The sequence below is a fragment of the Lissotriton helveticus genome, chromosome 2_2, assembly GCF_964261635.1.
Source record: "Lissotriton helveticus chromosome 2_2, aLisHel1.1, whole genome shotgun sequence".
NCBI classification, from domain to species: domain Eukaryota; kingdom Metazoa; phylum Chordata; class Amphibia; order Caudata; family Salamandridae; genus Lissotriton; species Lissotriton helveticus.
This window is the reverse complement of record NC_136060.1, coordinates 508,215,847-508,230,362: the sequence shown is the minus strand read 5'-3', so window position 1 is coordinate 508,230,362 and position 14,516 is coordinate 508,215,847. Positions and strand designations below refer to the sequence as shown.

The following is a 14,516-nucleotide window of genomic DNA, read 5'->3' as shown; positions in this document are numbered from 1 at the left end:
GGCTGCCGCGCCGCAGGGGCTGATCCACCATTGGCCGCTGTGACCGGGCCCCTCCTGCGCCGCCTCCTGAATGGTTCTCGGGCCTTGGGAGCCCCGGAAGGCCCGAGAACAGCCTGCTTGTACTGGAGGGCCTCGAGAGGGTGTGAGGGCCTCCCACCAGCCGGCGCAAGCCCCGGAGGGGGCGAAAGAGATCCCCAGGTCACGTGAGGCCTCCGGGGAGGGCCGGAGCCCTCCCCTCCCACCATAAAGCACCGAAAGGGCCCGGAAGCGCCGAAGATTAAGGTAAATCACCGGGGAGGAGAGCGGAAGGCCGCAGAAGGCCCAGAGTTCGCCCCTCCCTTGGGGAAGACCGAGTTGGGCCCCGTTGGCCTTAATTGCCCCCTAAAAGGACCTGAACTGGGCCAGGACATCAGTTAGGCCCTGGGACTGATGAATGGTCGAGTTAACCCCTGGTTAGGGGTCTGTTAATGTTTTTGCTATGTGCTACTGAAACCTGCTTCATGAGAGTAAGGCCCTGTTTGATCCTGATTAGGGAAAAGTTCAGTCTGACCCAATGAGATGTTATCCCTGATGAATGAAGTGCTTTTGCCTAATGCAATGGTTATTCGGGCCTAATGAGATGTTTACTTACATGGATGTTCATTCTTGCCTAATGAAATGCTTTACTCTGACCTAAGGAGATGGTTACTCTTATATAATTCCTTGAATAAGATGGTGATTGCTGAGTAATGAAACGTTATTCCTTTAATGAAATGGTTAGTGTGAAATGCTATATTGACTATTGAACTACTTCCTTTACTCCCCTCTGATGAAATGCTTTGATGAGATATTGATGCCTTGATTATTGATTACCCTGAACCTGATTCTAGATAAAGCTTATTGATTTTTACTCAAACTTACTAGTGTGGTGTCAGTCATTGCGTGCATTTCCTGTCTCAGTGGATGTGTGTGCTGTATGGTCACTTTACACCTAAGCTTTCGGGTGCCTACCTGCTCGCGCCAAGCTACCCCCCTGGGAACTCGTGACCCCAGTTCCTACAGTCCTTCACTGTGCACAGCGAATGCACAGGGGCTCTGGAGCGGGTCCTTCACTGTGCACAGCGAATGCAATGAATCTGGAGCAGATCCTTCACTGTGCACAGAGAATGCACAGAGGATCTGGAGCAGGTCCTTCACTGAGCACAGCGAGTGCAATGAGGCTCTGGAGCAGGTTCATCACTGTACACAGCGAATGCAATTAATCTGGAGCAGGTCCTTCACTGTGCAGAACGAATACAACGGTGACATGAGAAGGTCCTTCACTGTGCAGAGCGAATGCACAGAGGGTCTGGAGCAGGTTCTGCACTGTGCACACTTAATGCACAGGGGCTCTGGAGCGGGCCCTTCACTGTGCACAGAGAATACGAGGATCTGCAGCAGGTCCTTCACTGTGCACAGCGAATACAAGGAGGATGTGCAGCAGGTCCTTCACTGTGCAAAGCGAATGCACAGAGGATCTGTAGCAGGTCCTACACTGTGCGGAGCAAATGCAATGAATCTGGAGCGGGGCCTTCACTGTGCACAGCGAATACAATGAGGCTCTGGAGCGGGTCCTTCACTGTGCACAGAGAATGCACGGAGGATCTGGAGCAGGTCGTGCACTGTGCACACTGAATGCACAGGGGCCCTGGAACGGGTCCTTCACTGCGCATAGCGAATGCAATGAATCTGGAGCGGGTCCTTTTCTGTGTGCAGAGAATGCATGGAGGATCTGGAGCAGGTCCTACACTGTGCAGAGCGAATGCACAGAGGGTCTGGAGCAGGTCCTGCACTGTGCACACTGAATGCACAGGGGCCCTGGAACGGGTCCTTCACTGCGCATAGCGAATGCAATGAATCTGGAGCAGGTCCTTCATTGTGCAGAGCGAATGCAACTGCCACCTGGAGAAGGTCCATCACAGTGCACAGCGAATGCACAGAGGATCTGGAGCAGGTCCTTCACCGTGCACAGCGTATGCACAAAGAATCTGCAGCAGGTCCTTCACTGTGCACAGCGAAGGCAATGAAGACCTGGAGCAGGTCCTACATTGTGCACAGCGAATGCAAAGGGGATCTGCAGTCGGTCCTTCACTGTGCACAGCGAATATAACGGAGACCTGGAGCAGGTCCTTCACTGTGCACAGCGAATATAACGGAGACCTGGAGCAGGTTCTCCACTGTGCACAGAGAATGCACAGGGGCTCTGGAGCAGGTCCCTCGCTGTGCACAGCGAATGCAATGAGGCTCTGGAGCAGGTCCTTCGCTGTGCACAGCGGCTCTGGAGCAGGTACTTCACTGTGCACAGCGAATGCACAGGGCCTCTGGAGCAGGTCCTTCGCTGTGCACAGCGAATGCAACGAGTCTCTGGAGCAGGTCCTTCGCTGTGCACAGCGGCTCTGGAGCAGGTCCTTCGCTGTGCACAGCGAATGCACAGGGGCTCTGGAGCAGGTCCTTCGCTGTGCACAGCGGCTCTGGAGCAGGTCCTTCGCTGTGCACAGCGAATGCACAGGGGCTCTGGAGCAGGTCCTTTGCTGTGCACAGCGAATGCACAGGGGCTGTGGAGCAGGTTCTTTGCTGTGCACAGCGAATGCACAGGGGCTCTGGAGCAGGTCCTTCGCTGTGCACAGCGGCTCTGGAGCAGGTCCTTCGCTGTGCACAGTGAATGCACCGGGGCTCTGGAGCAGGTTCTTCGCTGTGCACAGCGAATGCACAGGGGCTCTGGAGCAGGTCCTTCGCTGTGCACAGCGGCTCTGGAGCAGGTCCTTCGCTGTGCACAGTGAATGCACCGGGGCTCTGGAGCAGGTCCTTCGCTGTGCACAGCGGCTCTGGAGCAGGTCCTTCGCTGTGCACAGTGAATGCACCGGGGCTCTGGAGCAGGTCCTTCACTGTGCACCGGGGCACTGGAGCAGGTCCTTCGCTGTGCACAGTGAATGCACAGGGGCTCTGGAGCAGGTCCTTCGCTGTGCACAGCGGCTCTGGAGCAGGTCCTTCGCTGTGCACAGTGAATGCACAGGGGCTCTGGAGCAGGTCCTTCGCTGTGCACAGTGGCTCTGGAGCAGGTCCTTCGCTGTGCACAGTGAATGCACAAGGGCTCTGGAGCAGGTCCTTCGCTGTGCACAGCGGCTCTGGAGCAGGTCCTTTGCTGTGCACAGTGAATGCACCGGGGCTCTGGAGCAGGTCCTTCGCTGTGCACCGGGGCTCTGGAGCAGGTCCTTCGCTGTGCACAGTGAATGCACAGGGGCTCTGGAGCAGGTCCTTCGCTGTGCACAGCGGCTCTGGAGCAGGTCCTTCGCTGTGCACAGTGAATGCACAAGGGCTCTGGAGCAGGTCCTTCGCTGTGCACAGCGGCTCTGGAGCAGGTCCTTCGCTGTGCACAGTGAATGCACCGGGGCTCTGGAGCAGGTCCTTCGCTGTGCACCGGGGCTCTGGAGCAGGTCCTTCGCTGTGCACCGGGGCTCTGGAGCAGGTCCTTCGCTGTGCACCGGGGCTCTGGAGCAGGTCCTTCGCTGTGCACAGTGAATGCACCGGGGCTCTGGAGCAGGTTCTTCGCTGTGCACAGCGAATGCACCGGGGCTCTGGAGCAGGTCCTTCGCTGTGCACAGCGGCTCTGGAGCAGGTCCTTCGCTGTGCACAGTGAATGCACCGGGGCTCTGGAGCAGGTCCTTCGCTGTGCACAGCGGCTCTGGAGCAGGACCTTCGCTGTGCACAGTGAATGCACCGGGGCTCTGGAGCAGGTCCTTCACTGTGCACCGGGGCTCTGGAGCAGGTCCTTCGCTGTGCACAGTGAATGCACAGGGGCTCTGGAGCAGGTCCTTCGCTGTGCACAGCGGCTCTGGAGCAGGTCCTTCGCTGTGCACAGTGAATGCACAGGTGCTCTGGAGCAGGTCCTTCGCTGTGCACAGCGGCTCTGGAGCAGGTCCTTCGCTGTGCACAGTGAATGCACAAGGGCTCTGGAGCAGGTCCTTCGCTGTGCACAGCGGCTCTGGAGCAGGTCCTTCGCTGTGCACAGTGAATGCACCGGGGCTCTGGAGCAGGTCCTTCACTGTGCACAGTGAATGCACCGGGGCTCTGGAGCAGGTCCTTCGCTGTGCACAGTGAATGCACCGGGGCTCTGGAGCAGGTCCTTCGCTGTGCACAGTGAATGCACCGGGGCTCTGGAGCAGGTCCTTCGCTGTGCACAGTGAATGCACCGGGGCTCTGGAGCAGGTCCTTCGCTGTGCACAGTGAATGCACCGGGGCTCTGGAGCAGGTCCTTCGCTGTGCACAGCGGCTCTGGAGCAGGTCCTTCGCTGTGGCTAAGAGGGGCAGTGAGGGTTTTAAGAAGGGTCATCAGCAGGCCCAGAGCATGCATGGCATGTTAGCAGGGGCCCCTCACTATGCCTTTTGTGCACAGAGACCTGTGACTGACGCCTCACCCTGACCAAACACATTATGATAATCGGATGAGTGGAGCGCTCAGTTGCCCAGGTCAGGCTTCCAGGCGCTTTCATTCCCCTGGAGAGCTGCACCAGGGCCTCCCTGAGTCCAGTGAATGCAGGGAGGGGGGGGGGTGAGGGGGAGCCCCATTCATGTGCCCCACGCTGCCCATCCATCCCCGCGGGGCTTGTGCCTGCACGGGAGGGGGGGGGTGCAGGCCTGTGTCCGCCAGTGTGTGCTTGAGGTACACCCGGGGGTGTGAATGGGGGCAACGGAGACAGGAGCCCTAGAGGCACAGTCTGGCCTCCCCCGCCCCCCCTCCCCCTCCCGAAAGCCCCCGGGCTGCTTCTGCTGCTTTACATATTGTGGTGAAGAGGATTCTAGCGCCTGCAGCCTGTGCGCGCGACCAGAGGCGCTATAGTGCTAGGACATGTCGTGCAAACCACATTCATTGAACCCACCTGAGCTTCTCGGCCACCGTACTCCCCTCACTTCCGGGTTCAGTCTGCAACGTCACCGAGACCAGCCCGACGACACACTGGGCGAGCTAGAGCGCTGACCTCACTGGTGTGACGCCTCTACGTCACAAGGGGAAGTCCCCAGAGCGAGCCAATGTGCGGAGCTAGAGCGCTGACCTCACCACGTGAACCAGTTACGCGGGCGCCTTGCCTCGCGTCACCGGTTAGCGGAGCCCTTGTGCGGAGCTAGAGCGCTGACCTCCAAAGACGTGTGTCCAGCGAGCGCCGCCATGCTGCTGCTGCTGGGAAATCTGCTGCTCCAGAAGCCCTTCTGTCCATGCTGAAGGCAGGGGCTCCAACCAGCCGTGCCAAGTACCACGCATTAGGGGTTAGATTAATGTAGTTATAACTTACAATAAGTTCAATGATGAAGTTAGGAATGCCTCGTAATGGTAGTCTTTGATATTTACTTTGCTCCTGACTTAATATTAAACATTGACACCAACAATATTAGCTGAAAGTACACCTATACATACACCCTACTGTCAAATATATAATTAAGAAGCATGTTTCTTTGCACATGAGGAATTCACACTAATGTTTCTAAATATAACACCACGGTTTATGCACACTTCAGAACTTTGTGAGAATACAGGTGGGATCACCTGATGAACATAGTCGATATTTCTTGATTTCATTTGTTTTAATTGAATACCAAGTTTTGTAGCTACATACTATACTTTGATTTGCAGAACACTGTACCATTTACATGTTCCTTGTCAATTGGATCATCCTTCATGCACAGATGTTCAACCCAATATTTTTTCTTGATGTTTTGGTTTACTGTCTGAATCTTATCTTGAATAAGTGTGCATAGTAATGTCACAATACTGCATTCAAATTGACTGTGCCTTTTTTCCCTTTTTTTTCTCCCCCTTTTTTCGTTTTCTTCTTTCTTTTCCCGTCTTTTCTCTTGGTTTTGTCCCCTCCTGCTTGCCCCCCATCTATTCATTCTTACTCTCAATCCTTCTATGTCTACTTTCTGCTCTTTGTCTCTCAATTTCAATAATAATGTTTGGATACTATTCTTTCCTCCATGGTGTTTTGACTTTCCTACACTTACACACTATCAGCCTTGAAAAAGCCCACGACCAATTGGCCACTAGGACGAGACACTTGTCGGCTGCCTTTTTCATGAATGGAATAACAAATAAAGACCACACACGTAAAACCATCAAGGAACGTTTGTTAATCATTTTGTACTAACGTTAACAAATCGAGAGGGCACAATCCTCCATCTCCCTCTACACTTACCCCCACAATGGCTCTTGGGTGAAGCCTTTTGCGAGGAATGTGCCACAACACAATTGGGCCCTGACAATTGTAGAACCAAAGCCCAGAGATTTCCACCCAAACAATTACCTATACCATGTGGGAAGCATTTCAATGTTGTAAGCGATGCCCACTGAGGTTTGATGATCATATTATGGAACAGGAGAGCCTAGCAGTGTGTTGGATGACCAGTGTGAGACAGATGCATAGTTCTATGGTTTCCGGTAAGCAACCAGCTTTGAACAGCTCTGCACGTTCCTGTATGGTATTCCTATGACCTTGTTTGTTTAGCTAATTAGTGCACAGGCTGTTTAATCAGAAATTTTGTGTATAGTTGTGGTCCTAAACTGGCATGGATGGAGGGCGAGGGAAGTGGAGACATCTATTAGAAAGGGCATTTTTATTATCATCACATGTCTGAGTGGCTTTGTGAGATGTAAAGCAGCAGTCACATTGTATTGATATTTGGGACCTGCAGTGGTGGACTATATTAAAGTCCTCAGAATTGTCCAGCAATGTGTGCCGAATCTCTTCAGTTATTTCATGCTGGGTCTGGTGGCTTACTGGACTAATGAGTCCAATATAGGGGCCTGTGTTCAACCTCATAGTCACATGTTCAAATCCAGATGGGTCCACTCAGCCTTTCATCCTCCCGAGGTCGATAAAATGAGTACCATGGAGTTAGATAACAATATACATCTGTTATTCACCACCAAGATACCCTTAGGTGAATGTGTGCTTTACATATGCACATTATTCTTTTTCATTTGGTGACAGGTGGTTTTTGGCTGTACAGAGCTGGTGATAGACACCTCTCACAACAGATGTCTGTTGGACCCGGCCTCGTGGCGTGGTCCTACCCCTCCCGCATGGCGGGCCCCGGACGACATCGGCCCTCCATCCAGCCCGGGTCGGCCTCGGGCACACCTCTGCACGCCCTCCAAGCCACCAGATCCGCCACCCGGCGGCCCACCACCACTGACACGGCACCCTCAGGCCGCCACAGCATTATCGGTCCGGTGCCCACCCCGGACCCTCATTCCAGGCCCGACGCCATCTTGGGCCCATCACGTCACAGACACGTGGTCCCGGACCAGCCGCGGCCACGGCCCCAGTGAGCCCGCCATCGAGGCACCAAGAACCCTCCGGGTGGTAGAGTGGCCACTCCACCAGACACAAGGAGAGGGGAGTTTCGATGGCTCTCCAACCGTCCCCGGATGTCTGGTTTCGATCGCCCTCCGGCCTCCCTGGGCTCTGGCTCCACCCCCCTGCTGGGTGTCTGGACACCATCATCTAGGCCCCTCTGACCCCCAGGCGAGAGGGTCCGGACATCAAAGGACTCTAGACCTATATCTGGGCCAGCCCCGGAGTAGGACGGCAGTTGTATCCCGGAGTCGAGAAGCCCTGCTGATGCTATCGCGGCTGACCCTGAGACGAACTCCCCTTGCTGTTCTACCTGGAACCTGCTGGCGCTGCCGCGGTCCATCTTTGCTGTAACCATCTTGGAACCTGCTGGCGCTGCCGCGGTCCACACTCGCTGAACCATCTTGGAACCTGCTGGCGCTGCCGCGGTCCACACTCGCTGAACCATCTTGGAACCTGCTGGCGCTGCCGCGGTCCACACTAGCTGAGCCATCTTGGAACCTGCTGGCGCTGCCGCGGTCCACACTCGCTGAACTATCTTGGAGCCTGCTGGCGCTGCCGCGGCCCAACCTCCCGGAACTCCCCAGCTCGAGGATTGAGAGCTGTGCGTAGAGTCTCCTTGCCACCGACCATCTATAAGACTGTCCCGCTACCTTGCCCCTTTGTCACGAGACTTTCCAGATCTCGGGATCTGCTGTATATATTGAAACGATACTTATTGCCAGATAAAGATTGAAAACTCTATCTACGTGTGGTGTATATTTTTAGTGGTGTGGTTACTCTGCTGTACGATTCTAGGAGAGGGCCCTCCCGTCGGAGGCCTCGCGACCTCGCTCGGTCCATTCTCTGAAGGAGGGGTAGACCTAGGGGTGGTCAGTCAGACACCTTCTGCCTCCCCCGGGTTCACCTTTCTAACATTGGTGGCAGGCGCTGCGATCCGAGCCAACGCAAAATCGTACGGAGAGTGATCTACCCGCTACGACGGAAAAACACACAGAGACCATGCCGACCCAAGGAACCAACCTACCTGCCGAATTCCAGAAAGAGAAGATAGAAGAACACAGCCACAAAGAACTAAAACTATTCTGTAAAGACATGGGTATCGCTACCACTGGCCTGAGCACAAAAGAGGACTTCAAATCGGCCCTACAAGCCTGGGTGGAATCCCGAGACAGACCACCCCAAGAGGAGAATAGCCCGAACGTGCAACAGGAAACCAGCGCACCCCCGACGGGGGAAAGAACCACAACACTAAACGCGGACCTCATCTATGAAGACGCTCGAGAACGAGAGCGCAACCGGCTACACGAATTGGAGCTTGCACGACTCCGGCTAGACGGAGAACTCCAGCTAGCGGAGAGAAAGATAGCCCTCGAGCAACTACGGCTGGAGGGGGATCTAGAAGAGAAACGGAGACAACGTGACCTCGAAGAAAAACGACTAGCATATGAACACGAACGAGGCCTGAGAGAACTAGAAATCAAGGCCAAGAGCAACGAAGATAGCGCGGCCGGGGCCAAGACCTCGGCCCCTCCCGTGGACACCAAGGTTCACCTACCGAAAGATGTAGTCAAAGAATACTACAAGAACGATGATATCCAGCAATGGTTCAAAGCCTACGAGGTGGCCATGACCGCCCATCGGGTGCCCCTGAAGGATTGGGGCGCCGGCCTGTGGGGAAAGTTCGTCAACGAAGGGAGGGACGCCTTGCTGGAACTCCCTGACACCGAAATGACCTCCTATGAACACATGAAAACGGCCCTACTCACGCGCTACGGACTCACCCCCGAAATGTACCGGCAGAGGTTCCGAGACTGTAAAAAAATACCCGGTACCACTTGGGTAGAATATGTGAACTTTTTTAGCAGAGCCTTCGAGGGGTGGGTCAAAGGCAGTCAGGTCACTACCTACCAGCAGTTGGTCGACCTTATGTTGTGGGAGCACCTCTCCAACAACTGCTTCATTGAACTACGACAGCAACTCCTCGACAGCAAGTTGACCGAGCCGCGAAAGCTAGCGGTCGAAGCAGATCGGTGGGCGAGCAACCGCGTCCACCGGAACACCACAGGAGAATACGGACGAGGGTCCCCGGGGAACCACCGGCCGCGAGGCGGCGGGTCTGGCATCAGCCGAGGCCGAGACCTCCCGCCGGGGTCTTCGCCCACCTCCTCTACACCAGCCTCCAGCCCGAGGGGGACCCATCCAGCCCGGCCGGGGCCACGCCCCAACGTTACGTGCCACAGATGCCAGCGGCTGGGTCACTATGCCAATGATCCTCTCTGCCCCATGAACCAGCGGCCCGGCCCCACCGGGCCCCCCGGTCGACAAATCGCTGCGGCTGCTCTGAGCGAAGAAAAGGAGGAAGAAGAAGAGGTCCCTATGGAACCAGAAGAATGGGAGTCCGCGGCCATGTGCCTCGCCTCCCTGGGCGACAAAGACATGATCCCCCAAGACCAGATTCCGATCAACACCCAGAAGTACCGCCAGTGGGTCACCATCAACGGACGCCGGGCCGAGACTCTCCGTGACACGGGGGCCAGCATAACCGCCGTCCGCTGCCATCTGGTGACCCCAGAACAAATCTTACCCCACGTTCTGTGCCCTGTCCGGTCAGCGGACAATTCCGAGAGCCTGTGCCAGATGGCCCGCATCCCCTTCGAGTGGGGAGGAGTGTCCGGCCTGCTGAAAGTCACCGTCCGAGACGATGCCCCGGTGGACTGCCTCCTAGGGAACGACCTGGAAAGTTCCCCCTGGGCACAGATCGAGCGAAGAGAGCATCTGGGGATGCTAGGTCTTCCTGAATGGGTTTGCGTAACGACCCGATCCATGTCCACCCGAGGCACCGTCCCAGCCGAAGACGAACCCGAAGAACCTGAATGGCCGGCACCTCCGCCACTGCCACGGCCGAACTCGAACTGGGGCCGCAGAGCCCCAGCCATGAAGAACTTCCCGAGCTCGGGCCCCTTCCCGAACTAGCCCAGTGGCACCAAGAAGGGGGCCCCACCCGCGAGCAGTTCCGGCGGGAACAAAAGACATGTCCGTCCCTTGAGGGACTCCGACAACAAGTCGCCACGCAAGCCACAGGAGACTCCTCGGGGTCCCACTGGATCTATTGGGACCAGGACCTCCTGTACAGTGAACAAAAGATCGCCGAGCTGGGGGCCGGCCGAGTGCTAGTCGTCCCCCTCCACTTCAGAGACTTTCTCTTAACCCTGGCACATGACGTGCCCCTCGCCGGGCACCTGGGGCAGGACAAAACCTACAGCCGCCTGGTGACCCACTTTTATTGGCCGAAGATGCGCCGCGATGTGTACAACCACTGCCGAACCTGTCCGACCTGCCAAGCCAGCGGAAAGAGTGGGGGGAAAATCAAGGCCCCACTCCAACCGTTACCCGTGGTGACCACTCCCTTCGAGCGAGTAGGGATCGACATCGTGGGGCCCCTGGATCCTCCCACCTCTCAGGGGCACCGCTTCATCCTCGTCCTGGTGGACCATGCCACCCGCTACCCAGAAGCTATCCCCCTCCGGACTATCACAGCCCCCGTAGTGGGTCGGGCGCTAATGGGGATCTTCTCCAGAGTCGGCTTCCCCCGAGAGGTCGTCAGTGATCGGGGCACAAACATTATATCGAAATATATGCGGTCCCTGTGGCAACAGTGCGGGGTCGCATATAAGTTCACCACCCCGTATCACCCTCAAGGGAATGGACTAGTGGAGCGATTTAATAGGACCCTGAAAGGAATGATCAAGGGCCTAGAAGAGCCCCTCCGGCGCAAATGGGACGTTCTGCTGCCATGCCTCCTGTTCGCCTACCGGGAGGTACCCCAGAAGTCCCTGGGGTTCAGCCCCTTTGAACTATTATATGGACACCCGGTGCGAGGCCCCCTCAGCCTGGTCAAGGAAGGCTGGGAGCTGGCCGCCTCCGATACTCCGCCCGATGTTTTTCGATACCTCTTGACTCTCCGCAACCAGACTCGGAAGTTCCGGGAGCTGGCCAAAACCAACCTGAAGGCCAGTCAAGAGGAGATGAAGCGCTGGTATGATGAAAATGCCTCGTCCACTGAATTCGAGCCGGGCCAGCAGGTCTGGGTCATGTCCCCGGTCGACCCCGGCGCCCTCCAGGACAAGTGGACGGGGCCCTTCAAAGTGGTGGAGCGCAAGAGCCCCGTCACCTACCTAGTGGACATGGAGTCCCCCCGGAACCCCCTCCGGGTCCTACACGCCAACCGGCTCAAGCCCCACTTTGTCCGCACCGAACTGAGCCGGTTGTTGGCTACCGATGACGGAGCAGAGGACGACTCCGAGCCTCTACCAGACCTCCTGGGCACCTCCGAGAAAGATGGCTCCGTCGAGGGAGTCTCCCTCTCTCCCGCGCTGACACCCAAACAGCACCAGGACTGCCAGAACCTGCTGGGTCAATTTGCGACTTTATTTTCCCTCACCCCCGGAGTCACCCAGTGGTGTGTTCACGACGTCGACACCGGGGACAGTCCGCCTGTGCGGCATCGAGCCTACCGAGTCCCCGACCGAGTCCGAGCCTGAATCCAAGCCGAAGTTTCCAAGATGCTAGCCCTAGGGGTAGTCGAGCCCTCAGACAGTCCATGGGCCAGTCCCGTCGTCCTGGTCCCTAAGCCGCCGCCCCCGGGGTGCCCCCGGAGCTGCGGTTCTGTGTCGACTACCGGGGACTGAATGCCGTCACCAGGACCGACGCCCATCCCATTCCCCGAGCGGATGAGCTGATCGATCGCCTGGGAGCCGCCAGGTACCTCAGCACTTTCGACCTCACGGCCGGATACTGGCAAATCGGCCTCACGCCAGGGGCACAAGAACGATCCGCTTTCTCGACCCCCGATGGCCACTTCCACTTCAACGTGATGCCCTTCGGCATGAAGAATGCTCCGGCCACCTTCCAGAGACTAGTGAATCGGGTGCTGGCCGGGCTGGAAGAGTTCAGTGCCGCCTATCTGGACGATATTGCGTGTACAGCCTCTGTTGGGACGAGCACCTGACCCACCTCTGGCAGGTCCTGACGGCCCTCCAACGGGCCAGACTAACAATAAAAGCCAGCAAGTGCCAGATCGGTCAAGGATCCGTGACCTATCTGGGACACCAAGTGGGGAGCGGCCAAGTGGCTCCCCTTCAACCCAAGATCGACGCCGTCCAGGCCTGGGAGCCCCCCGTCACCCAGACCGCCGTCCGAGCCTTCCTGGGGCTCACTGGATACTATCGGCGGTTCATAAAGGACTATGGGAGCATTGTGGGGCCCCTCACAGAACTAACCTCCAAGAGACTACCCCCGAAGGTGCACTGGACACCCGAGTGCCAAGTAGCCTTTGAGACACTAAAGACTGCCATGTGCACCGCCCCGGTGCTCCAGGCCCCCGACTACAGCCGAGAGTTCATCATCCAAACTGACGCCTCGGAACACGGCATTGGGGCCGTACTGTCCCAAATGAACTCTGACGGAGTTGACCTTCCTGTGGCCTTCATCAGCCGGCGCCTGCTGGCCCGAGAACAACGATGGAGCACCATCGAAAGGGAAGCATTCGCCGTCGTATGGGCCCTAAAGAAGCTCCGGCCCTACCTCTTCGGCACCCACTTCCGAGTACAGACCGACCACCGGCCCCTGCGGTGGTTGATGCAGATGCGGGGCGAGAACCCGAAGTTGCTACGTTGGTCCATCTCCCTCCAGGGGATGAACTTCACGGTGAAGCATCACCCTGGCAACGACCACGCCAACGCTGACGGCCTCTCCAGATTCTTCCGCCTTGGCGAGGAGAATCCCCAAGAAGATGGGGGACTCTCCCCTGCCTTCAGCTGGGGGGGGACGCGTGTTGGACCCGGCCTCGTGGCGTGGTCCTACCCCTCCCGCATGGCGGGCCCCGGACGACATCGGCCCTCCATCCAGCCCGGGTCGGCCTCGGGCACACCTCTGCATGCCCTCCAAGCAACCAGATCCGCCACCCGGCGGCCCACCACCACTGACACGGCACCCTCGGGCCGCCCCAGCATTACCGGTCCGGTGCCCACCCCGGACCCTCATTCCAGGCCCGACGCCATCTTGGGCCCATCACGTCACAGACACGTGGTCCCGGATCAGCCGCGGCCACGGCCCCAGCGAGCCCGCCATCGAGGCACCAAGAACCCTCCGGGTGGTAGAGTGGCCACTCCACCAGAGACAAGGAGAGGGGAGTTTCGATGGCTCTCCAACCGTCCCCGGATGTCTGGTTTCGATCGCCCTCCGGCCTCCCTGGGCTCTGGCTCCACCCCCCTGCTGGGTGTCTGGACACCATCATCCCGGCCCTTCTGACCCCCAGGCGAGAGGGTCCGGACATCAAAGGACTCCAGACCTATATCTGTGCCAGCCCCGGAGTAGGACGGCAGTTGTATCCCGGAGTCGAGAAGCCCTGCTGATGCTATCGCGGCTGACCCTGAGACGAATTCCCCTTGCTGTTCTACCTGGAACCTGCTGGCGCTGTCGCGGTCCATCCTTGCTGTAACCATCTTGGAGCCTGCTGGCGCTGCCGCGGTCCACACTCGCTGAACCATCTTGGAACCTGCTGGCGCTGCCGCGGTCCACACTCGCTGAACCATCTTGGAACCTGCTGGCGCTGCCGCGGTCCACACTCGCTGAACCATCTTGGAACCTGCTGGCGCTGCCGCGGTCCACACTCGCTGAACCATCTCGGAACCTGCTGGCTCTGCCGCGGTCCACACTCGCTGAGCCATCTTGGAACCTGCTGGCGCTGCCGCGGTCCACACTCGCTGAACTATCTTGGAGCCTGCTGGCGCTGCCGCGGCCCAACCTCCCGGAACTCCCCAGCTCGAGGATTGAGAGCTGTGCGTAGAGTCTCCTTGCCACCGACCATCTATAAGACTGTCCCGCTACCTTGCCCCTTTGTCACGAGACTTTCCAGATCTCGGGATCTGCTGTATATATTGAAACGATACTTATTGCCAGATAAAGATTGAAAACTCTATCTACGTGTGGTGTATATTTGTAGTGGTGTGGTTACTCTGCTGTACGATTCTAGGAGAGGGCCCTCCCGTCGGAGGCCTCTCGACCTCGCTCGGTCCATTCTCTGAAGGAGGGGTAGACCTAGGGGTGGTCAGTCAGACACCTTCTGCCTCCCCCGGGTTCGCCTTT

The 14,516-nt window shown here is 57.6% G+C and overlaps 1 protein-coding gene across 1 annotated transcript in view; it reads right to left on the bottom strand.

The window, feature by feature from the left end:
• Positions 1-5,029, bottom strand: part of MOGS (mannosyl-oligosaccharide glucosidase) — a 61,939-nt gene extending 56,910 nt beyond the window's left edge. Inside the window, exon 1 of the mRNA XM_078678793.1 lies at positions 4,896-5,029. The gene's annotated coding sequence lies outside the window, so the exon portion shown is untranslated. The remainder of the gene's footprint in view (positions 1-4,895) is intronic.
• Between the last annotated feature and the right edge of the window lie 9,487 nt (positions 5,030-14,516).